Genomic DNA, 25236 nt, shown 5'->3' with positions numbered 1-25236 from the left:
TAAAAATAACAACTGCATTATCAACTGGATACAGACCAGAACAACTTATGTGAATACAGAGAGTCAACATGGTCTGAACTTGTTACATAGCATGTCTGCAGCACTTTGTATTATTTATGTATTTCTCAATTCATAATAGAAATTTAAAAGGGGAGAGATCCTAAAAGAAGAGAAAAATAAAGTTAGTAACTATGAGCTAATTAACTAAGAATCCTAATTCCCAGGGTAAAAGACAGTTACTCATGATTTACTGAAGATTTGTTCTATACCAGGCACTGTGCTAAGCACTGGAAAAACAAAAATGGCAGAAGGAGAATTGGTGACTTCAAAGAGTTCAAAACCTAATAGAAACAAATAATTACACCTTTGTGTGAAATGTTAGGTGAAGAAAACAGAATACAGAGTTGTATCATCTCATTTTCTAAAGTTAAAAAATATATATTTTTAAATGGAAGTATTACCATTTTTCTCCTAAGGTTTTTGTGAGGATTAGAGGTATGAAAATGCTTCCTGGATGGGGTATATCTTCTATGAATATATTTCCTTCCTGCTTTTTTCACTGAGGTTCAGCTAAAATATATCCAAGTCACAATTACATCTATGATGTAGTGGTTGGCTAGTGTAGCCACTTAATTTGTCGAAAAGAATGACTGAGGGCAACAAGAAGACCCTAGATCTATGTCCTGGGCACTGGTACCTCATCACCATGCTCAACAACTGAACACTGCAAATCCACTGGGACAATAGCTGGATACTATAGAGTAGAATTTTCCAAATTCAATTACGTCTTTTGCTCACCCTCAAACACACAGAAACAATGAGAATCATGCAGGGAGGTCTTGCTGATCTTTTTACAATATCGTCATAACAATTTAAATATTTTACATTGAAGTCCAAAAAGTGATCTGTTCTGGCCTCTCTCCTAAACTGTCTTACTTTCTAAGTAAAAAAATATCAGGTATAACAAGATGAGATGTGCTCAAATTTAAAGTAAAGGAAATAGATACATAACTCACTTAGGCAAATGACAAGTTGGTGACAGGTCTTTTCTTTTAAATCAAAGTTTAATTACTAGGCTTATGTCCATTCCAAGAGAAAAATAAATATGTCCAGTAACTTCATTTATAAAATAGGATCTTCAGTATTCAATTTTCTCACAAAATATCAGTTTTACTACTTTGCTCTTGAACTTAACTAAAAAGATACTTGATAAGAGACAGTTTATAAAATACAAGCAGGTCGAATGCCTGGACTGTAAAATACATTTGTACAGTGCCATCACTCAAACCCCAAAGTACCAATTCTTCTATTTTCCTGTTCTCAAATTTTCCTAATTTCAACCTCATTTGTTGATTCCCCACACCCCATGAGACCAGATGGAACTATCTGTGTGCACACTATGCACTATACAATTCCAAATTCCCAATACTACTGTGCTAATGCCAGGATTGAGACAAAGTTCCAGTATTTGAATCCTAGCCCCATATTCCAGCCCCATCTACCCTGTTCCTGTAAAACTGACAATAAGAAAACCAACTATTATTAAGCAAATTCTATAAATCAAGCATTGTTTAACTGCTCTTAGCTTTGTAACAATTACTCATGAAAAAGGAATTACTATCTCTGTTTTATAAATGAAAATCCTGAAATTCAATGAGTAAATATTCACAAAAGTGATGTGATCAGCACTCAAACTCAGAAATTCTGGTTTCAAACCTAAAGCATTTTCCCTGTTTCATTTAAGTAGCATTTCTCAATATTTTGGGTCCTAGCCCATTGATAAACCTGTTGGTTCTCATGATAAAAGACCTTTTAGTAAAAGGTGAAAGATTTATACTATCTGAAGAGAAACCAGAGTATGGAGATCTTGTCATTTTCTATTCTTAAAGGTGGTATAGTTGTTGCTTTTAATTGATTTTTACTACATTTCAATTTTGTCCTTTTTGCTAATGTGGGTTGTTTTTGCCCTCTGAGCAGTTATAAGGATCTAGTCCTCCAAAGAAGGCTAAAACTAAAAAGACCCTCATATAAAACTACACAAATGTGCACATGCACAAATATAATTCACAAGAAATGAAAAAGCAAGGCCAACTGACTCTATCAAAGGTCCATAACTAGGCAGTAGCTAAATACACATATATCAAAATAGAAGAAATGCTAAAAATTAAAAAGGTTGGTTTTTTAAATGATTAATGATTTTAAAGAGGATACAAATAAATATCTTAATGAATTCAGGAAGACAACAGTATATGCAGGAGTAATTCAACAAATAAACAAAAATTCTAATAAAGCACTACTCTGATGTCTTGGAAATTGAAAGCTCAGTAAGTCAAACAAAAAACTCAGTGGAAAGCCTCACCAACAGACCAGATCAAGAAGAAGACAGAGTTTTAGGACTTGAAGGCAAAGTTGAGGAACAATCACATTTCTTCAACTAATTTACAAAAATAAGAAATCACGAAGAAAATGCCCAAGAAATCTGAGACATTATCAAAGAACCAAACTTTTGTATTTTTAGTGTAGAAGAACATGCCAAGGTACAGACGAAAGGCATAGAAAAGCCATTCAGTGAAACAATAGTGGAAAACTTCCCAAATCTTGGAAAAGATATGGACATCCAGATACAGGAGATATAGTGTATAGAGCCCCAAAAAGGCATAACCAGGTAAGGAAGAATAGTTAAGCGAAAGAAAATTAATTTAAAAATCAAATATTACAAAACAACAAAATGACAGGACTTGATGCTTACCTTTCTACAAAAACTCTGAACACAAATGATCTCACTTCCCCAGTAAAAGATGCACAGGGGCAGAAAGGATTTAAAAAACAAGACACTACTCAGCTGCCTACAAGAAATGTACCTCAAATCAAAGACATAAACTGAAGAGAAGGTTGAAAATGATGCTCCATGCAGCAGAAATCTGAAAGCAAACAGGTGCAGCTATACTCTTATCTGATAAGGCAAGCTTTAACACAAATTAGAAGAGACAAAGAAGACCACCACAGATTGGTAAAGGGAACAATCTACCAAGAAGATACAATTATAAATGTGCACCAGACAATCCACCAAGAAAGTATAGCAATCGGCTGACATACCACCCGATCCTTGCAGTGCCCAGGAGCAGAGCCGGCCCCAGGGCCGAGGAGAAGCCTTCCAGGCCACTGTACCACAACCCCCAGCACCAAGGAGGTGAGCCCCGCCAGCACCAGCACCACACAACCCTGCTCTCCCCCAGCTTGAAAAGAGAAGACACATAAACAAGTCTCAAAACCAGACTTCCAGATCACCTACAGCAACCCTGAAGGGAAAAGAGATGGAACAATCTGATACTCAAGCAACTGGACTTCCTGAAATGGCAACAAAAGAGGATCTGGAAAAAATGAAAACATAAATAATTTCTCAAATAACAGCAGAGATTGTGTCCATAGTACAAGACATGATTAATAAATCTAGAGAGGACACACACAAAAAAAATAGAGGAGCTGAGGAACATGATGGAATCCCAACATAAGAAACAAAGGGAATCCATAAAACAGATGCAAACAGATTTCTAGGAGATTAAAAACTCCACTGAAAGTTTACACAGCAGAATGAGCCAATGTGAGGACAGAATTTCAGATATAGAAGATAGGATTGCAATTAGTGACCAGGAAAAAAAATTTCTTTAAAATACTAAGGAATCATGAGAAATCAATCCAGCAGCTGCTAGACGATGCAAAGAAGAATAATATGAGACTGATTGGAGTCAATGAAGAAACAGGAGAGAGGGCAGATGACATAAAAAACGTGTTCAAAGGGCCGGGGATTTAGCTCAGTGGTTCCACCACCTGACTCGCAATCACAAGGTCCTGAGTTCGATCCCTGGTACCAGAAAAAAAAAAAAACTGCTCACAGAAGTGATGGCAGAAAACTTTCCAAGGAGGGGAAAAGAACTCGACATACAGATAAGTGAGGCATATAGGACTCCAGTGAGTCTTGATCTAAAAAACATTTACACATAGGCATATAATTGTTAATATTCCAGAAACCCAACAGAAGAACAAAATTCTACAAGCAGTGAGAGAAAAGAAAAAAATCACATACAAAGGAAAGCCCATCAGAATCACAGCAGACTTCTCAATGCAAACATTCAAGGCAAGAAGAACTTGTACTGATGTATTTCAAGCCCTAAAGGAAAACAACCTCCAACCCAGATTGATGTACCCTGCAAAACTATCTTTCAAAATTGATGGTGAAATAAGATACTTTCATGACAAAGAGCACCTTACGAATTTCATGAATACCAAACCAGCACTCCAAAAAATTTTAGACAATATCCTCAGAAAAGACAAAGAGGATCACAATCACAGGAAGCACAGCAGAATGAATCCATCAGGCATAACAAGGCACTAAACCCAAAGGGGGAGAATCCAAAAAAAGAAAAGGTCATGACAATGATAAGTCAATATGTATCAGTTATAACCACCAATGTTAATGGTCTCAATTCACCAATCAAAAGAAATAGACTGGTAGAATGGGTCAAGAAGCAAAATCCAACAATATGCTGCATACAAGAAACACACTTAATTCAAAAAGAAACTCATAGACTGAGGGTTAAAGAGTGGAAAACAATATTCCATGCAACAGGAACCTGACAAAAAGCAGGAGTAGCTATTCTCTTTGCAGATCAATTGGATTTCAAGCTAACACTGATTAAGAAAGACAAAGAAGGATACCACATCCTTGTAAAGGGAACAATCCAAGAGAAAGAGATGACAATCATAAATATCTATGCATGAAACACTAGTGCACCCAACTATATAAAACAAACACTAACGGACATGAAAAATCAAATAAGCACTAACACAATAGTAGTGGGGAACTTCAATACCCTACTGTCACAAATAGATCAACTAGAAAAAAATAACCAATGAAATACTAGAACTCAATCCAACTACTGAAAAAATGAACTTAAGAGATGTTTAGAGAGTGTTCTACTCCACAAAATCAGAATACACATTCTTTTCAGCTGCACGTGGGTCATTCTCCAAAATAGACCACATCCTCGCTCATAGAACATGTTTAAGTAATAGCAAAGGATTTGAAGTTATCCTCTATATATTATCAGACCACAGTGCGATGAAATTGGAAGTCAATAGCAAAAGAAACTACAAAAACTTCATAAACACATGAAAATTGAACAACACACTTCTGAAAAACCAACGGGTCACAGAGGAAATTAAACAAGAAATCAGGCAGTTCCTTCAATTAAATGACAATGGCAAAACAACATATCAAAATCTATGGGAAACAATGAAAGCAGTCTTACAAGGAAAATTCATAGCAGTGAATATACATATTAGGAAAACAGACCCAGCCCAATTAAGCAACCTAATGCTGAACCTCAAGCTTCTAGAAAACGACCAGAACAAACCCAAAGTTCATACAAGGGAGGAAATTATAAAGATCAGGGCAGAAATCAATGCAACAGAGACTAAGAAAACAATACAAAAAAATCAATGAACCCAAGAGTTGGTTCTTTGAAAGAATGAACAAAATTGACAAACCCTCAGCCAACCTTATCAGAAAAAGGAAAGAAAAGGCCCAAATCCATGCAATTAGGAAAGAACAGGATGAAATTACAACAGACCCTACAGAAATCCAGATGATCATCAATACCTACTCCCAGAACTTATATGCCAATAAGATGGAAAACACAGAAGAAATGGACAGATTCCTAGATATGTATGAATTACCAAAGTTGAACAAAGAAGACCTAAAAGTTCTAAACAACCCAATATCAACCAATGAAATTGAAAATGTAATTAAAAACTCACCAACTAAGAAAAGCCTGGGTCCTGATGGCCTCACTGCTGAATTCTAAAAGACATTTAGAGAGGAATTACTGCCACTACTGTTTAAACTCTTCAATGAAATTGAAAGGGAAGAAATACTCCAAAATTCATTCCTGGAAGCAAGCATCACCTTGATCCCCAAAACAGAGAAAGACTCAACCGAAAAAGAGAACTATAAGCCAATCTCACTAATGAACATAGATGCAAAAATCCTTAATAAGATAATGGCAAACAGAATGCAGAAGATCATCAAGAAGATCATACACCCTGACTAAGTAGGATTCATCCCAGGGATGCAGGGATGGTTCAACATACACAAATCAATAAATGTAATACAATATATCAATACAGCCAGGGACAAAAACCATATGATCATCTCAATAGATGCAGAAAAAGCATTTGACAAAATCCAACATGCATTTAAGATAAAAACCCTACAAAAAGTAGGAATAGACAGTCTCTACCTCAATCTGATAAAAGCCATCTATGAAAAACCAACAGCCAATATCATACTAAATGGTCAAAAACTGAAATCCTTCACACTCAAATCAGGAACAAGACAAGGATGTCCACTATCACCACTCTTTTTCTATATAGTTTTGGAAACATTAGCCATGGCAATTAGACACGAGAAATAAATAAAGATAGGAAATGAAGAAGTCAAATTGTCATTATTTGCAGATGATATGGTACTCTACATAGAAGAACCCAAGAACTCCACCAAAAGTCTTCTAGACTTAATAACCAAATTCAGTAAAGTAGCTGGACACAAGGTCAACACACAAAAATCAATAGCTTTCGTCTACACAAACAACAGACTCACTGAGAGAGAAATAGGGCAAATAATTCCTTTCACAATAGCATTCAAAAAGCTGAAATACCTAGGAATCAACCTAACAAAAGAAATCAAAGACCGCTTCTCCAAAAACTAAAGCACTCTGAAAAGAGATTAAAGATGATATCAGAAAATGGAAAGACATCCCTTGCTCCTGGGTAAGAAGAACCAACATAGTGAAAATGGCCATACTTTCAAAACTGCTATATAGATTCAATGCAATCCCAATTGAAATCCCAGCAGCATACTTCACAGACCTTGAGAAAATAATCCAAAAATTCATTTGGAACAAGAAGAGACCTAGAATAGCAAAAGCAATTCTAGGCAACAGAGACATGGCAGGGGGTGTCACAGTCCCCAACTTGAAACTATACTACAAAACTACTGTGATAAAAAAACAGCATGGTACTGACAAAGAAACAGACCTGAGGACCAGTGGAAAAGATTAGAAGATGCAGAAACAACTCCAGACACACTCAGCCATCTCATTTTGACAAAGGAGCCAAATAGCTTCACTGGAGGAAAGATAGCCTCTTTAATAAAGTTCATAATAGCTAAAGCTTGGAAACAGCCCAAGTGCCCATCAACTGGAAACTGGATAAAGAAGATGTGTTTTTTTTATAAAATGGAGTACTTACCACTCAGCCATAAAGAATGAGAAACTAGAGGCATTTATAGCTAAATGGATGCATATTGAGGCCATACTCCTAAGTGAAATAAATAGGACACACGTGTGAAAACCAAATAGTTTCTCTAGTGTGAGAAATGGAAAGTGTAAGTAAAGATTAAAACAATTAAAACAAATAATTGATAATTTGAAATAGGAAGAAAAGGTTCAAAGGGATAGGGGAAGTGGGAAGGGAAGGGGAAAGGAAAGAAGGGAAAGGAAAAATTACGAGAAAAGAAAAAAATGGAAACAAAGTCTATGTAAATAGGGAAGGGTGGAGGGGGGAGATAAGGGCGCACAGGTAATAGGGAAAAAATAAGAACCAAGATACATCATGTACAGGTACAAGCACCCAATGATAAATGCAAACGTAGTGTATACCTACAATGTACCAATAAAAGAATTTAAGCCAAAAAAAAAATGGTGCTGGAAAAATTGGGTTTCAACTTGCCAAAGATGAAAACTAGACCTATATCTCTCAAATGCACTGAACTAAAATTGAAGTGGATTAAAGATATAAATATTAAAACAGAAATGCTGAACTGGCTGGAACAGAAGTTGGGTAGAATGCTTGAAGACATTGGTGTAGGAAAAGATTTTATGAACAAAACCTCAGTTGCCCGTGAACTAGCACAAGCAATCAACAAATGGGATCTCTTCTTATTAAAAAGCTTCTGCACAGCAAGAGAAACCACCAAGAGTGTGACGAGACAACCCACAATGTGGGAAAAAATTTTCACCTGCTGTTCCTCAGAGAAAGGTCTACTATTTAGAATCTATAAAGAACTTAAAAAAATCAGACCTCCCAAATTTAAAGACCCAATCCAGAAATGGGCATCTGAAATGAACAGACATGTCTCAGACAAAGAAGTAGAAATAGGAAATAAACATATGAAAAAGTGTTCAACATCACTGGTCATTTGAGAGATGCAAATGAAAACAACATTGAGATTCCACCTCACTCCAGAAAGAATGGCTGCTATCATGAAATCAACCAATAACAAATGCTGATGGGGCTGTGGGGAAAGAGGAACACTGCTCCACTGCTGCTGGGAGTGTAGAGTGGTGCAACCACTGTGGAAATCAGTATGGAGATACCTCAAAGAACTAAGACTGGAAGTCCCATTTGACCCAGCTATTCCTCTGCTGGTTATCTTCCCCAAAGAATTAAAAGAATCATACCACAGTGATATATGTGCACCCATGTTCATAGCAGCACAATTTGTAATAGCCAAAACTTGGAAGCAGCCCAAATGCCCATCAATTGGAGACTGGATAAAGAAACTTTGTTTTTTTTATAAAATGATGTACTACTCAGCGATAAAAAATGAGAAATTAGAGATATTTATAGCTAAATGGATACACATTGAGGAGATACTCTTAAGTGAAATAAATAGGACACATGTGTGTAAATACCAAATAGTTTCTCTAGTGTGAGAAACTGAAAGTATAAATAAGGACTAAAAGGTATAATAGATAATGTGAAATAGGAAGAAAAGGGGCAAAGGGGAAGGGGAAGTGAAAGGGGTAGGGAAAGGAAAGAAAGGAATGGAATTAATATGAGAAAATGAAAAACTGGAAACAAAGTCTTTGTAAATATGGAGGGATGGAGGGGTTGAAGAGAGGGCAGGGGAATGGAGAAAAAATAAGAACCAAGAGAGTTTATGTAAAGGTGCAAATTTCCAATGATGAAAGTCATTATATTGTATACCTAAAATGTACCAATAAAATTAATTTTTAAAAAGAAGGTATAGCAATCATAAATATGCACTGGAAATTTGTGCAATCAAATTAATAAAACAAACCTTCTTCAACACAAAGGAACACATTGGCCCCAATACAAGAATAATGGACAATTTCAATACTCCACTGTCACTGTAGGTCATCCAAACAAAAGTAACAAAGAAATACTGGAATCAAATTCCCCCATAGAGAAATAGACTTAACAAACACCTACAAAACATTGTGTCCAACAACTGCAGAATACAGTGCATAGAAATTTCTCCAAAATAGATCATATTTAGGGCATAAAGAAATTCTTAATAAATGTAAAAAATGAAATAATTTCTTATATCTTTATTAGGCTATAATGAGGTAAGACAAGAAATAAACAGAAAGAGAAGATATAGAAACTATCCAAACACAAAGAGCTCAAACAATTCATTTTTGAATGATCACTGGATTACAGAAGAAATCAGGGAGAAAAATTTTAAATTCCTAAAATTAAATGAAATGGACATATAAAATACCAGAATCTCTGGGATACAGCAAATATAGGTCTAAGAGAAAAGTTTATATCTATGAGTACCTACATCAAAACTCAGAGATCTAAAATAAATAACCTAATTATACATATCTAGGTCTTAAAAAAAAACCAGAACAAACCAAAACCAAACCTAAGAGAAGGAAGGAAATAATAAATATCAGAACTGAAATTAATGAACTAGAGACTAGAAGAATAATACAAAAGGTCAATGAATAATAGAATTAGGACTTTGTAAAGATAAATAAGACTGATAAATCCTTAGTAAAACCAAAAGAAAGAGAAGACTAAATAAAACAATTAAAAAATAAAATTGGGGATTTTACAACAGATATGACTGAAGCCTAGAGGATAATTAGTGACTATTTTGAAAACCAATATTCCAATAAATTGGCTAATCTAGAAGAAATGTATAAATTTATAGACATTCATGACTTAGAAAAATTGAGCCAAGATTATATTAAAAAATCTAAACATACCAGTAACAAGGAATGAGATTCAAGTAATAATAAAATGTCTCCAGGGTCGGGGATTTAGTTCAGTGGTTCCACTGCCTGCCTCACAAGCACAAGGACCCGAGTTTGATCCTCGGTACCAAAAAAAACAAAAAACAAAAAAAACAAAATGTCTCCCAACAAACAAAAGAAAACAGGGACCACATGAATTCATTGTTGAATTTTACCAGACTTTTACACAACTAACACCTATGCTCTTCAAACTATTCCATGATCTAGAAAGAAAAGGAATTTTTCCAAATTCATTCTATGAGGCTAATATCACCCTGATACAAAAATCTGTTAAGAATATAGGAAAACTATACACCAATAACCTTGATGAACACAGATGCAAAAGTCTTTAATATAATACTTGCAAAAAGAATTAGGGCCAGGGATTTAGCTCAGTGGTTCCAGTGCCTGCCTCACAAGCACAAGGATCTGACTTCGATCCCCAGTACCAAAAAGAATCCAACAACACCTTAAAATATCATATATGATGATCAAGTTTGTTTTATTCCAGGGTTATAAGGATAACTGAATATATGGAAATGAATAAATGTAAGACACCACATAAATAGAATTAAGGGTAAAAATTATACAATCATCTTAAAAGGCAGAAAAAGCCTTGATAAAATTCAATATTCCTTCATGATAAAAGCCTTGAAAACTAGATATAGAAGCCTCCTTTGTTATGTTAAGGTATAGTCTTATTCTCAATAAAGGAGCCAAAAACACACAAAAAAGAAAAATGGGTTAATAAAGGTACTGGGAAAATTGGATATTCAGACACAGAAGTTTCAAACTAGATCCCTGTATCTCATCCTGTACAAAAATCAAGTAAAGGTGGATCAAAAACCAATGTATGAGACCTAAAACTTTGAAATTGCTAGAAGAAAACCTAAGGGAAACACTTGAAATCATAACCACAGGCAAAGTATTCCTGAACAAGAATCAAATCAAACAAGAAATAATAAGAGTCAGCAAATGAGACTACCTCAAACTAAAAAGCTTCTGGACAGCAAAGAAAACACCCAACAGAATGAATAGACAGTCTACAAAATGGAAGGAAATCTTTGCTAGCTATTATTCCAACAGAGGATTAATATCTAGAATATATAAAGAGCTCAAAAAATTTAACATCACAAAAAATTATGCCAATCAATAAATGGCATAACACACTTCTCCTAAGAAGTACAAATGTTCAATAAGGATATAAAAAACAATGTTCAACCTCTTTATCCATTAGAGAAATGCAAATCAAAACTGAGCTTCCACTGTACTCCAATCAGAATTGTTGTTATCAAGAAAAAAAAATAGGGCCAGGAACTTAGTTCAGTGGTTCCGTCACCTGCCTCGCAAGTGCAAGGTCCCGAGTTTGATCCCCAGTACCAAAAAAACAAAAAACAAAAAAGCAACAACAAGAAAAAAAAAAATGTTGGTGAGAAGGCAGAGGAAAAGGAATTCTTATACACTGTTAATAGGAATGTAAATTAGTACAGCTACAATGGAAATTAGTACGGAGGTTCCTCAACAAACTAAAATCAGAACTACTTTATGACCTAGCTTTCCACTCCTTATTAGTAGGGATACATGCATACTTATGTTTATTGTGGCACAATTCTCAGTAGATAAGATATGAAACCAGCCTAGGTGAATTGATGAATTGATGAAGAAAATGTGGTACCCTAGTCAAAACAATAAATTTACTTTCCAACTAAGCCCTCACAGTCCCTGACACATAATAATACAGTAGACCCTCAAGTTATGACAAGCCTGACATACGAACAACTTGGGTTATGACTGGAATTTTAGTTTCAACTTATAAACAAAGTCTTGAGTCACGACACAAATGCCAGCTGTTTGTGCTTCCAGATGGTCTCAAATGCATACTTGACCCTTAAAGAGTTCTGGAGGGAACATTACAACATCTTTTCCTGTGTGGGGTTGAGAAATCCTGGGCCAGTATATTTTATACAGGGGAGAGACTTTGAAGGCCGCATAGAGGAGCCTGAGCCTTCAGTTGACCAACTTGAGTTACAACCAGCCCTCAAGAACAAATTTAGGAGTCACACTGAAAACACGGAATCAGCCTGCTGCAGACAGGTAGATCTGCGGACCTGGTCTCGAGGTCACCAGTCTCACTGAAAACACCGAATCAGCGCGTGCCCTGGCAGCAATCCACTGGACCCCCCAACCCCCACTCCTTTGGCCTCTTCTCTGTACAGCCACCTGGTTCCACACTACAAAGACGAAGAGGACACTGGACCACCAGACCACTGTACTGGAACTAATCAAGTTCTCAGCATTCAAAGAATTCCTGCCCAGAAGTAGGGGCTTCTGAGCCACCGTCCCACTGCTCCTGGTCCAGAGGAAGGGGCTTCTGGGCCGCCAATCATCCCACTGCTCCCGGCCCAGAAGAAGGGGCCATTGGGCTACCATTCCTACCACCACTCTCAGCCCCTGGCCCACCTCTCCCAGCTCAGAGGAGGTGAGCCGCGCGGGCACCAATTTCACCCCCATCCCCCACCCGACCCCCAGTCGAAATGAGAAAACACGTAAATAAGTCTCAAAACCAGACTTCCAGATCACCTACAGCAACTCCAAAGGGAAATGAGATGGAACACTCTGATACTCAACCACCTGGACCCACTGAACTGGCAACAAAAGGGGATCTGGAAAAAATGAAATCAGAAACACTTTCTCAGATAACAGGAGAAATTGTGCTCCTAGTGCAAGAAATGATTAATAAATCTAGAGAGGAGCTCAGGAACATGATGGAAGCCCAACATAGGAAACAAATGGAATCCATAAAACAGATGCAAATAGATTTCCAGGAGATGAAAAACTCCATCAAAAGTCTACACAGCAGAATGAGCTAATGTGAGGACAGAATTTCAGATATAGAAGAAAAGATTACAATTAATGACCAGGAAAAGAAAAATTGTTTCAAAATTATAAGGGAACATGAGAAATCAATCCAGCAGCTGCTAGACAATGCAAAGAAGAATAACATAAGACTGATTGGAGTCAATGAAGAAACAGGAGAGAGTACAGATGACATAAAAAAACTCTTCACAGAAGTAATGGCAGAAAACTTCCCAAACAGGGGAAAAGAACTTGACGTACAGACAAGTGAGGCATATAGGACTCCAAATAGCCTTGATCAAAACAAAATCTACACATAGGCATATAATTGTTAAGATTCCAGAAACTCAACAGAAGAACAAAGTTCTACAAGTACTTAAAGAAACAAGTCACATACAAAGGAAAGCCCATCAGAATCACAGCAGCCTTCTCAACCCAAACCATTAAGGCAAGAAGAGCTTGGAGTGACATATTCCAAGCCCTAAAAGAAAACAGCCTCCAACCCAGGTTGATGTACCCTGAAAAACTATCTTTCAAAATGGATGGAGAAATAAGATACTTTCATGACAAAGAGCACCTTAGGAAGTTCGTGAATACCAAACCAGCACTCCAAAGAATTTTACACAATATCCTAGGAACAGACATTGAGGATCACAACCCCAGGAAGCCTAGCAGAATGAACACATCTGGCATGACAAGAAATTAAATGTAAACGGGGAGAACCCAACAAAAAGAAAAAGTCATGGCAATGACAAGTCAATACGTTTCAGTTATAACCATCAATGTTAATGGTCTCAATTCACCAATCAAAAGAAATAGACTGGCAGAATGGGTCAAGAAGCAAAATCCAACAATATGCTGCATACAAGAAACACACTTCATTCAAAATGAAACTCATAGACTAAAAGTTAAAGGGTGGAAAACAATACTACATGTGACAGGAACCCGAAAAAAACCCAGGAGTAGCTATCCGCTTTGCAGATCAAGTAGATTTCAAACCAACACTCATTAAGAGAGACTAAGAAGGAAACTACATCCCTGTAAAGGGAACAATCCAACATGAAAATATGACAATCATTAATATCTACGCACCAAACACTAGTGTGCCCAACTATATAAAACAAATACTAATGGACATGAAAAGTCATATATGCACTAATACAATTGTAGTGGGGGACCTCAACACCCCACTGTCACAAATAGATAGATCAACTGGACAAAAAATAACCAATGAAATACTAGAACTCAATCCAACTCTTGAACAAATGAGCTTAACAAGCGTTTACAGAGTTTTCCACCCCACAAAATCAGAATACACATTCTTCTCAGCTGCACATGGGTCATTCTCCAAAATAGACCACATACTCACACATAGAACATGTTTAAGTAAGTGCAAAGGAACTGAAGCTATCCCCTGTATATTAGCAGACCATAGTGCAATGAAATTGGAGATCCATAGCAAAGGAAACTGCAAAAACTTCATAAACACATGGAAATTGAACAACACACTTCTGAATAACCAATGGGTCACAGAAGAAATTAAAGAAGAAATCAGATAGTTCCTTCAATTAAATGACAATGAAAATACAACATATTGGAATGTATGGGACACAATGAAAGCAGTCTCATGGGGGAAATCCATAGGAGTGAATACTCATATTAGGAAAACAGACCAAGCCCAATTAAACAACCTGATGCTACACCTCAAGCTTCTAGAAAAAGAAGAGCAGGACAACCCCAAAGCTCATACAAGGGAGGAAATAATAAAGTTCAGAGCAGAAATCAATGCAATGGAGACTAAAAGAACAATACAAAAAATCAATGAAGCCAAGAGTTGGTTCTTCAAAAGAATCAACAAAATTGACAAACCCTTAGCCAACCTTATCAGAAAAAGGAAAGAAAAGACCCAAATCCATGCAATTAGGAATGAAAAGGGTGAAATTACAACAGAACCAGCAGAAATACAGAGGATCATCAATACCTACTTCCAGAACCTACACGCCAATAAGATGGACAACACAGAAGAAATGGACAGATTCCTAGATACATATGAATTACCAAAGTTGAATGAAGAAGACCTAAAAATTCTAAACAACCCAATATCAACCAATGAAATTGAAAATGTAATTAAAAACTTATCAACTAAGAAAATCCCGGGCCCTGATGGCTTCACTGCTGAATTCTACAAGACATTTAGAGAGGAATTACTGGCACCACTGTATAAACTCTTCAATGAAATTGAAAGGGAAGAAATACTCCAAAATTCATTCCTGGAAGCAAGCATCACCTTGAGCCCCAAAGTAAGGAAAGACCCAACCGAAAAGGAGAACTATGGGCCAATCTCACTAATGAACATAGGTGCAAAAATCCTTAATAAGATACTGGCAAATACAATGCAGAAGATCATCAAGAAGATTATACACCATGAACAAGTGGGATTCATCCCAGGGATGCAGGGATGGTTCAACATATACAAAGCAATCAATGTAATACATTATATCAATAGAGCCAAAAACAAAAACCATATGATTATCTCCATAGATACAGAAAAAGCATTTGACAAAATCCAACATGCATTTAAGATAAAAACCCTAGAAAAAATTAGAATAGATGGTCTCTACCTCAAACTGATAAAAGCCATCTATGGAAAACCAACAGCCAATATCATACTAAATGGTCAAAAACTGAAATCCTTCACATTAAAATCAGGAACAAGTCAAGGATGTCCACTATCACCACTCTTTTTCTATATAGTTTTGGAAACATTAGCCATGGCAATTAGACATGAGAAATAAATAAAGATAGGAAATGAAGAAGTCAAATTGTCATTATTTGCAGATGGCATGATACTCTATATAGAAGACCCCAAGAACTCCACCAAAAGTCTTCTAGACTTAACAACCAAATTCAGTCAAGTAGCTGGTTACAAGGTCAACACACAAAAATCAATACCTTTCCTATACACGAATGACAGACTCATTGAGAGAGAAATAGGGCAAATAATTCCTTTCACAATAGCATTCAAAAACCTGAAATACCTAGGAATCAACCTAATGAAAGAAATCAAAGAACTCTTCTCTGAAAACTATAGCACTCTGAAAAGAGAGATTGAAGATGATATCAGAAAATGGACAGACATCCCCTGCTCCTGGGTAGGAAGGATTAATATAGTGAAAATGGTCATACTTCCAAAACTGCTATATAGATTCAATGCAATTCCACTTGAGATCTCAGCAGCATACTTCATGGACCTTAAGAAAACAATCCAAAAATTCATTTGGAATAAGAAGAGACCCAGAATAGCAAAAGCAATTCTAGGTAACAGAGATATGGCAGGGGGTATCACAATCCCCAACCTGCAACTATACTACAAAGCTACTGTGATAAAAACAGCATGGTACTGGCAAAGAAACAGACCTGAGGATGAGTGGAACAGACTAGAAGATGCAGAAACAACGCCAGACACACTCAGCCATCTCATCTTTGATAAAGGAGCCAAACACCCTCACTGGAGGAAAGATAGCCTCTTTAATAAATGGTGCTGGAAAAACTGGGTTTCAACTTGACAAAGATTAAAACTAGACCTATATCTCTCACCATGCACTAAACTAAAATCAAAATGGATTAAATATCTAAATATTAAAATAGAAACGCTGAACCAGTTGGAACAGAGGCTAGGTAGAACTCTTGAAGACTTTGGGGTAGGAAAAGATTTTATGAACAAAACCTCAGTTGCCCATGAACTAGCACAAACAATCAACAAGTGGGATCTCTTCTTATTAAAAAGCTTCTGCACAGCAAGAGAAACTACCAGCAGTGTGAAGAGACAACCCACGATGTGGGAAAAAATCTTCACCTGCTTTTCCTTAGACAAAGGTCTACTATCTCGAATCTATAAAGAACTTTAAAAGATCAGACCTCCCAAATTTAAAGACCCAATCCAAAAATGGGCATCTGAAATGAACAGACATTTCTCAAACAAGGAAGTAGAAATAGCAAATAAATACATGAAAAAATGTTCAACATCACTGGTCATTTGAGAGATGCAGATGAAAACAACACTGAGATTCCACCTCACTCCAGAAAGAATGGCCACTATCAAGAAATCAACCAATAACAAATGCTGGCAGGGCTGAGGGGAAAGAGGAACCCTGCTCCACTGCTGGTGGGAGTGTAGACTGGTGCAAGCACTGTGGAAATCAGTTATCGAGATACTGCAAAGAACTAGGACTGGAAGTCCCATTTGACCCCACTATTCCACTGCTGGGGATCTTCCCCAAAGAATTAAAAGAATCATACCACAGTGATATATGTGCACCCATGTTCATAGCAGCACAATTTGCAATACCCAAAACTTGGAAATAGCCCAAATGCCCATCAACTGGAGACTGGATAAAGAAAATGTGGTTTTTTAATAAATTGGAGTACTACTCAGCCATCAAAAATGAGAAATTAGAGACATTTATTGCTAAATGGATGCACACTAAGGCGATACTCTTAAGTGAAATAAATAGGACACACATGTGTAAATACTGAATAGTTTCTCTAGTGTGAGAAACTGAAAGTGTAAATAAGGAATAAAATGTATAATAGATAATGTGAAATAGGAAGAAAAGGAGCAAAGGGGAGGGGTAGGGGAAAGGAAAGAAGGGAATGGAATTAATATGAGAAAATGAAAAAATGGAAACAAAGTCTTTGTAAATAGGGAGGGATGGAAGGGTTGAAGGGAGGGCAGGGGAAGGAGGAAAAAATAAGAACCAAGAGAGTATGTAAAGTTGCATATCTTCAATGATGAATGTCATTATATTGTACACCTAAAATGTACCAATAAAAAGATATACAAAGGGTCCATTGTATCTAATCTTGTAAATAATGAGAGTTGGTAAAGGTTACCCTGGAAGGCTATATTTTTAAAATATGCTGGCCTATGCACAGTAGGCATATTAGTTACAAACATCTTCATTATTCCCTCTAGTCAATATAATTGAATTAATCTGAAATTGAAGTTTTCAGACTTATCATCGTAGTATGATAGCCTTGGCATAACGGAAGCACTTTAAATTGGCCTGCTCTTTTAAAAATATACTACAAAACACTGTTTGACAAAAAAAGATGATAGATATTTTAGTCTTGTGCTAATACATACCAGAGTAAACACTACAGAACAAGTTCATATAAATGACAGGAGAATACGGGATAACCATCCCTAGACATGTTCACTGAGTATATAATTTTTAATTTTTAATAATTTTTCATTTTATTTTAAATAATCATACTTGAGCAATAAACAATTCTTTCTTCCAGCTGATTTTGCCCATTTTTGGGGCACACATACCCTCTGAGAATACAGTGAATAGTTAACATTTTATGGAAAAATAAAATGGTTGCTGTAAAATAGGTTGAAACATGCAGATTATTTCAATTTGACTTCCTTCTTTGTAAACACAACTTAATAAATATAACAATAGTCTACATATAATTTTAATAGGACACTTCATTTTAATACTCTTGAATCTAACTTTATTGTGGATTTTATGAATATATCTTTCAGTTCAGTTAATCCTATATGTTAAGCTAATTCAACTACCTACAGACCTCATTTTGTATACAATCATGAAGGGTATGAAAGATTTACCAATATCATGCCATGTCAGAATAAACAGGAATGAATTACATCTAAAAAAACAGGTAAATGTTGCCACTCTTAAAGTGTAGAAGTTGTTAAATCACAAATTAGTAAATTGCAGTGTGATTCCAGCCCATTTATTTGTGTACTTTAAAGACTACCCACTCTTGAATTCACATTTAAACCTACAGATAGTTTTATTTATCTCTTGCTTGCTCATACAAAGAAAAATCCTTTATTTTGGACTAGCTGGGGGCAATAGTCTCATTTATCATTATCCTATGTAATCCTGTTTTTTCCGTCAACAGATATTGAGTATCTGATCCTGGCCTTAAAGTACAGAGTAACTCATAATTTGTCTTAATATACATTTCTTCCAATTATAAAACTGCTTGAAAAATACTATCTTTCCTTTTATAAATCTGTATAGTACTTTGGTATAAAGCCTTCAATAGATTTTATTTCTTTTTTTTTTTTTTTTTTGGTACCGGGGATCAAACTCAGGACCTTGCACTTGCAAGGCAGGGGGCAGCACAAGTGAGCTAAATCCCTGGCTTCAATAGATTTTTGATGATACCATATTTTAAAAACAAAGAACAACTGAGTTAACAAAAAGAAATATTTCACTGTATATCAATTTACTTATCAAAGTCCATTTTAAAAATAAGCCATATTTTATGGTAAATTATAATTATTAACATCTTGATTTTTTGCTTCCAATAAAATACCTTGTAGAGTACATTATTCGAAACTTATATGTTGTCATACTGTTGTTATATCTTGTCACATGTTGAATAACAGTATCAAGTTGCTTTAGATTTGGAATCCACTATAAATACAATTCTGGTGCAGCAATCTATTTTCTTTCTTCATTTTCCAATGCAGATAAACTGATCTGGAGGGAAGTGAACAATCCTTCTTGCAGACTTTGAGTTGAATAAATATAATAAATTGAACAAATATAATAAAACTCCCCAAATTTTTATCTCGGTTAAGAATCTGATTACAGTAAATAAAAATTAAATCTAAGATGGTTGTCAAGACAAAGGGAAAAGCACAATAAGAAGAAAATATTAAGAGGGAAATATACCCAAATATATTTCTTTGATGGTTATAGTAGAAAAGGGGGTTCATTCTAAATGATACCTTCTTACAGTATGACATTTTACAAGCAAGTAAACTCTTTTTGGGAGCTAATAGTATTTTCTACCTTAAAAGTGCTATTTAATTGTCTATTCCTCTGTCACAATGGCACATAGATGTGTTGCTATGGATGATGATGATTACAGAGCTACAAGGTTTCCTACAGTTTTAATCACCAGTGCTCCCACCCATAGAGTGTCATCATCAAAAACCATCTGGTGCTCCTTCCACATAATTAGCAAAATGTTGACTTAGCGCTTAACACTGTAGGGAGGGTTAAACCATTTTTTAAGCAAAATTTTTAAAAACCTGACCAGTCAAAACAGAATTTCAGTTGTATCAAAAGTTTCTTTAAAGAAGCTTTTTATATGCACAAGACTTACCTGTTCTGTTTTTTATTGTAATACTTGAACTCACAAATAGAGTATCCAGTGAATACAATTCTAGTCACCTCTTGAATCCACCTACTGAAATTTTATTCCCATTTGGTTGTCTGCAGTGGTGAATCAGAGCAAGATGACTCAGCCAAACTAATGAAAGAAAATATGAAGCTACATTTGCCTCACAGTATTTACCTTGAAAAAAGACTATAAGCTACTAAAACTCACACTGGAGCTAGCCAAATGGTAAAATAACATTCAGGATAACACTACTGCATCATAATTTCTATAATTGTTTTTCTTAAAGCAGATGCCTAAGAGAGTTCCTCGCATTATAAACAAAAGTGAGGAGACTAAGGTTTTCAACTATGCCTCTGATCTCTATGCACTCAGCTCATCTGAGTGTCTTCCAGTCATCAGAATTCATTCAAGAGGAAATCAAGCATGGCAAAACTATAACTCAGTAAAGCATTGCACTCTAAAATATGACTTATTTCATAACTGCAGATCGTATATTTCTTTTCATCCCAACTTCTGTGAACCTAATGCTTGCCTAAGGACACTGGAAAACAAGTAAAATTTATTTCATGCCTACATTTTCCAAACAAGGTACACAAATGAAATATGGTGTCATGGTAGATGACAGAAGAGTACTAAGATCTATAGACTCCAAATTATGTATCAAGGTACCACAACACATCTATTAACAATAAAGAACTTATAGGACCACTACAGGATATTTTAACTTTGTAAGAGAAACACAGCAATATACAACATCTGTTGATCAGACAGTGAACTACAAACACAAATTAATTCAGTGTCAACACCACCTTAACACTACATTCATGTGTATGACATCATTATCTTTGCAAAGCTGGATTTTCAATGGCTATTGGATAAAAAGCAACTAAACTAAAATGAATGTGGAACAAGAAATGAGGTTAGCAATGTCCAATCTGTTTGCAGTATTTGAAAAGTACACAGTGCCCAGGAGGCAAATACATCTCTTTAGTGATTAAGAATGAAGTTAAAGTAGTGGTTTTTACTTTCACTTTATCTATAATATTATTTCAAGGAGCTACAAAGTTATTAGTATATAAATATTTAAGTTGTTTAATTCTGACCATATAATGAAGTGAACTGTTAGGTATTTCTTTTGGACCAGAATCACAGTGAAAAAATTACTGACATACTAACAGGCATTATGAACCAAGAAAATTTGATAACTTCTGGCACTGAGCCTTACTGCCTGCTTACTTCTGAATATACAAAATTAACATAAATAAAAGCACTGGTTATAAGTAAAGGAAAATGACAAAAGTGACTGAAAAATGCACTTTTCCAATCAGTTCCTAAAGAATCTGGACCAAAGGAACAGAAAGTCTCTGTAGTTACCGTAAGCAAAATCAATAGTCTCAATGTCAATACCAGGTAAGTCAGTTCCTTAATTCCATTTGTCCTCTGAAAAAGGAAGCACATGAGAAGGAAGCAATGAGACAACCTGAGAAAAAAGTACATCCTAAAAGAGAGACTTGCTGGTAAAGTGGCAAAAACAAAAATAAGCATTTGCACCACTTCTCACACAGGATTTTTTTATGTAAAAGCCAAAATTCATCTAAATGTAAGACTGAAAACAATAGGAAAAATTGGGGGTTTTTTAATACCAAGAAGTTCACTATTAGGCCAAGGATTTGGCTCAGTGACACTGTGCCTCTCTTGCAAACTCAAGATCCTAAGTTCAATCCCCAGTACCCCAAAAAAACAAGGAAGTTCACTACTATCAATACTCTTGTATTCTTTAAATGAATGAGAGGCAGCTAAGTATGTACTGGGATATCTATGCAAAGTTGTTTTACTAAAACTAGGTCAGACCAAAGAAAAACCTTGGTAGAAGAAGAGTAATATTGGTACATAATAGTGACTAATAGGTCCTAAGAACATTCTCTTCCTTTTTCTGCCACTAGCTGTGTGACCTTTGAAATGTCATTAAATCTTACTGGTTCCCAGGTGTTCCAGACTTATGTAATATTTATTGTGTCAGAGTGAAGAATGGTATATGATGAGAGAATTAAAATCCTTTTAAAGTATAAGTTCTAGAATCAAGACATTGCTATAATTATCCAAAACAAACTTTTATTTTCATTATCATATGAAATTTAGAAAAAGGCAGGCATGCTAGTAATGCAGTATCAATACTTTTATGCACAACCTATATATTTACATCCACATATATTACACCTGAAATACTAGGACTTACTACCACATCAGTTACCTGGACATTAAAAAAAAAAAACAACGAAACTTTCTTCTCAAGGAACTGGAGGCTAAGGCGGACGGCGGAAACTCTGAGGCCAGAAGTGATGCCACCGAGAAGAAATGAGAAATACAAACTTCCTATTCCACTTTCAGAAGGGAAGGTTCTAGATTCTGAAGGAAAATGATGGGTTCTGGGCAAGATGAGTGGCTCTGGAGGATTTGGATTGATATATTTAGCTTTCTCCACAAATAAACAAGACAGAGATGCAAGACATGTAATAAAAGTGGAATATCAAGAAAATGGACCATTATTTTCAGAACTTAAATTTTATCAGAGAGCTGCAAAAACAGACTGTAGCAAAAAGTGGATAGAACTCAAACAACTTGATTATTTAGGAATTCCTCTGTTTTATGGATCTGGTATGACTGAATTCAAGGGAAGAAGTTACAGGTTTATGGTAATGGAAAGATTAGGAATAGATTTACAGAAGATCTCAGACCAGCATGGAACTTTTAAAAAGTCAACTGTCCTACAACTAGGCCTCTGAATGCTGGATGTACTAGAATATATACATGAAAATGAATATGTTCATGGTGATATAAAAGCAGCAAATCTACTTTTAGGTTATAAAAATCCAGATCAGGTTTATCTTGCAGATTATGGACTTTGCTACAGATATTGTCCCAATGGGAACCACAAACAGTATCAGGAAAATCCTAGAAAAGGCCATAATGGGACAATAGAGTTTACTAGCTTGGATGCCCACAAGGGAGTAGCCATGTCCAGAAGAACTGACTTTGAAATCCATGGCTACTGCATGTTGCAGTGGTTATGTGGGAAACTTCCTTGGGAACAGAACCTGAATGACCCTGTGGCTGTCCAGACTGCTAAACCAAACCTGTTGGATGAGCTTCTTGAGTCAGTGCTTAAGTGGGCTCCATCTGGAAGCAGTTGCTGTGAAATAGCCCAGTTTTTGTCATGTGTTCATAGTTTAGCTTATGATGAAAAGCCAAACTATCAAAGACTGAAGAAAATTCTAAACCCAAGTGGAATACCTTTAGGACCACTGGAATTTTCCATCAATGAACAGAGTGTAAATGTACATACTCCAACCAATCAAAAAGTTGATTCAAGAAAGGCTGCAACAAGACAAGTTGATCAGATACAAAATAAGTTAAAAGGAAAAGTCCACACTGAGAGAAGTGCTGAGTCCTTTGCAACTTGAAGAAAAGGACAAAAAGAAGACAAGCTGATTGGGTTGATGAACAAGGAATTAGCTCAGGGTGAAATAATATTCAACCATAAGTAGAATAAAGTCCTGTTATTTGCAACAACATGGATGGAATTGGAGATCATCATTTTAAATGGAATGAGCCAGGGACCGAAAGCAGTACAAAGGAGGAGGCATATCAGAGATCACAAAAGTGAAGCAGAAACAGAACAACTCTGGACTTTTAGCCACTTAAGCCAAAAGGAGAAAGGCCAGTCCTGAGTCTTTGGCCAACAGGAATAATGGAAAGCACAAGAAGACAACAAAAATACCATGAGTCTTCAGAACTTCTGAACGAAGTAAACAGTTTCCCAGGAAAATATAGCTATACATACCTCCAAAATTCATTTTATGAACCCTATCAAGATTTTACAGATACTATCAACAAGTCACAGTCCCCACTTTGGCACTCGAACACTTCCACAATTGATATGGAAGTCACAGACTTACAAAGTTCTGCAAGATTTTGGCCTACAATTTCCCAGTTTACTCTTAGTGAAGAGACAAAGGCAGATGTAAATTATTATGGCCTCATCATAGTTTTGCTTTTGATACTGATATGTCTTACTTTATATTTTCTTTGAAAATATCAAATAAAATCCTTTTGATAATTAAAAAACAGAAAAAGAAAAAATTGCCATTGTGACTTGATTGTTTAAAATAACACATTAAAATTATTCCTGAATAACCCAGTTTAGATCTTCTGAATTACATCTATAAAATACATCTTGAGGCTAGAAATTATCTGTCACTAAGCTATTTCATTTATAATTGGACTATTTTGTCATTATATATGTCATTTCTAAGATTATTCTCAAATTTGTCAACTCTCTCCTATTTTCTCTTATTACCCTTAGCAAACCCTTTATCCTCTCTCACTTGACCTTCTAAACAACCTAGTTGATACCTCAAACTCAATTTTCTTCTCCTGTCACTTCACTGCTCACCCTATTCATAATCTTCTCATTATCTCCCTTAAATATAGGTGTGATCATGTCACTACTATGTTCATAATATCAGAGGCTCCACTATATCCTCACCATAAACTCTGCAAACTTTACTCTCCTATTAAAAGTCTTCATACATCTGGCCACAATTTCCTTTGCAGTTTCACAATCTTGAACACAGGAAACTTTTAAACCAAATAGGATTATTCCTTGCTCCCTCAAAATAAATTGCATTTCCCCACCTTTTTCAGGTCTTTGTTCATTTTCGTTCTTCAAAACAAGTGGAATGCCATTCCTCTCCAGCTGTACCTATTCAACTCAAATACTACTTACTACTTCCTTCATAAAGTCCTACTGAGAGTTAAAAATCTTCCAACTGGAGTCAATCTTTCATTCCTTAGTGCAGTGGTGGCAAACTTATGGCAGGCATGTTATGTGTTTCTTTTCAGACAAAAGATGTTAATATATGAGTGGTCTTTCTAAACTAAATTATCAGTATTCAGGTTTAATTGCAGTGTTGGCAACTTGTGATAAATAAGTGGGTTTTGGGTTGCAGCTTGGCACTCTGTCTCTAAAAAGTTTGCCATCACTGCCTTAGTGTAATGATAGCATGGATGCTATACTTTGCTTGGATACTTAAGGCTTGTTTTA

The 25236-nt window shown here is 35.7% G+C and overlaps 1 protein-coding gene and 1 pseudogene across 23 annotated transcripts in view; one reads left to right on the top strand and one right to left on the bottom strand.

Annotated features, from left to right (window-relative positions):
• Positions 1-25236, bottom strand: part of Sox6 (SRY-box transcription factor 6) — a 689857-nt gene that overhangs the window by 481363 nt on the left and 183258 nt on the right. Inside the window, exon 1 of one of the 23 annotated variants that reach the window (XM_087211274.1) lies at positions 19317-19540. The exons of 21 other annotated variants lie outside the window; for them this stretch is intronic. The gene's annotated coding sequence lies outside the window, so the exon portion shown is untranslated. Of the gene's footprint in view, positions 1-19316; positions 19541-25236 lie in introns of those variants that run through there. One more of the 23 variants, XM_087211284.1, reaches the window with a different exon arrangement.
• On the top strand, positions 22472-24313 carry LOC101707006 (serine/threonine-protein kinase VRK2-like; annotated as a pseudogene).

This window comes from Heterocephalus glaber, unplaced genomic scaffold (assembly GCF_053883595.1).
Source record: "Heterocephalus glaber isolate CG9 unplaced genomic scaffold, H.glaber_assembly_v1.0 deba00001428, whole genome shotgun sequence".
Lineage (NCBI taxonomy): Eukaryota > Metazoa > Chordata > Mammalia > Rodentia > Bathyergidae > Heterocephalus > Heterocephalus glaber.
The sequence above is the reverse complement of the archived record's forward strand: the minus strand, read 5'-3'. Positions and strand labels throughout refer to the sequence as shown.